The sequence below is a fragment of the Pygoscelis adeliae genome, unplaced genomic scaffold (assembly GCF_000699105.1).
Source record: "Pygoscelis adeliae isolate BGI_AS28 unplaced genomic scaffold, ASM69910v1 Scaffold622, whole genome shotgun sequence".
In the NCBI taxonomy this organism is placed as follows: domain Eukaryota; kingdom Metazoa; phylum Chordata; class Aves; order Sphenisciformes; family Spheniscidae; genus Pygoscelis; species Pygoscelis adeliae.
Window position 1 is genome coordinate 309,761 of NW_008824297.1, and position 1,346 is coordinate 311,106.

At 61.7% G+C, this 1,346-nt stretch overlaps 1 protein-coding gene across 3 annotated transcripts in view; it reads left to right on the forward strand.

The window, feature by feature from the left end:
• Positions 1–1,346, forward strand: part of NDRG4 (NDRG family member 4) — a 13,859-nt gene that overhangs the window by 5,803 nt on the left and 6,710 nt on the right. The window lies entirely within an intron of this gene.

Genomic DNA, 1,346 nt, shown 5'->3' on the forward strand with positions numbered 1-1,346 from the left:
GGGGGGGTAGCAGTGCTGGGGAAGCAGCTGCCACCTTGGGCATGTGATTTTGGGGTGGGATTGCAGGCTGAGCTGTTGGGGCTGTGATGGGGACCGTGGACATGGGGATGGCAAGGAGGCAGCCTTGTGCCCAGGATCAGACCACATGAATGCCTCCTGCTCTGTCACCTTGGGCCAGGCCCTTCCTCTGCCTCAGTTTCCCCAGGCGTTGTTGCGAGGGGATATGCCTGCTCATTGCCTGCTGCCTGATACAGCCCCAGGGAGTGGAGGGACAGCTGTGGATGAGGGCTGGGGTTGGGGTGCCCTTGGGGAGCCAAGCGTTGTCTCCAGAGCCCTTGAGCTGCCCTTGGGCGCTGCGTCCCCCCGGGGACAGCAAATCTTGGTGAGGGGAGGCACTGCAGTGAGGAGACCCTGTCCTCAGGCGGTTCCTCCCACCTGAGGCCCATGTCCTTCAGAGTCCTTGGCGGTGTGTAACCCACGGGAGCGTCCGCGTACCCGCTCCCCTCCCACCAGCCCATCCATGGGGCTGCCAGTACCCGCAGCGAGGACTGCGCCGGTTGGGCAGCCTGCCAGCGTCCCCTGCCCGCCCCTGCTCAGCGCGTGATGCTCCTGCACCCACCAGATCCCAGCTTCAAGGTCACTGCCAGTGGGCTGGCTGGCAGGCATGGGCATCTGGAGGGGACCTCTGGTCCCTCATCCCCAGGCGATGCCTTGGCTAGCACCTGGGCTCGCAGCCTCGGTTTCCCTTGCTGGCTGGGGACGATGGCCGTGAAGGCGAGGCTGGAGCCCTCCCAGCCAGGGAAACTGGGGCACGGGGCAGTCCTGGTCTCTGTATGGGGGCACAGCCATTTCAGACCAAGAGATTTTAAAGTTACTTTAGCTGTCATTTTGGGATCAGGCTGCAGTGTTTCCCGGGATGGTGTTTGGGGTCTGACCTCTGCCTGTTTGTCCCAGGCACAGCGAATCCAGGCCAGCCGGGCCATGCTGTGATCCCCCACCCTGTTGCCAAAACTCCCTCAGTCTCAGGCCCTCGAAGATCTCCTGTCCCATCCTGTGGGCCACCTGTCCCGTCCCAAGGTCCTCCTCTCCCAAGCCCTCTTGGATCATCCCATCCCATCCCTTCCCATCCCAAACCTCTATGCCTTGATTCCATCCTGTGATCCCATCCCATGATACACCTGTCCAATCCTAAATCCTATTATCCTATCCCAGATCCTTCCCTTCCCTTCCCTTCCCTTCCCTTCCCTTCCCTTCCCTTCCCTTCCCGAACCGCTGCAGGCTGGGAGCATTTGTATGTGATTTGTCCTGCCTTCTGCCACCACCAGGATGCCCAGAGGTGGGGGTTT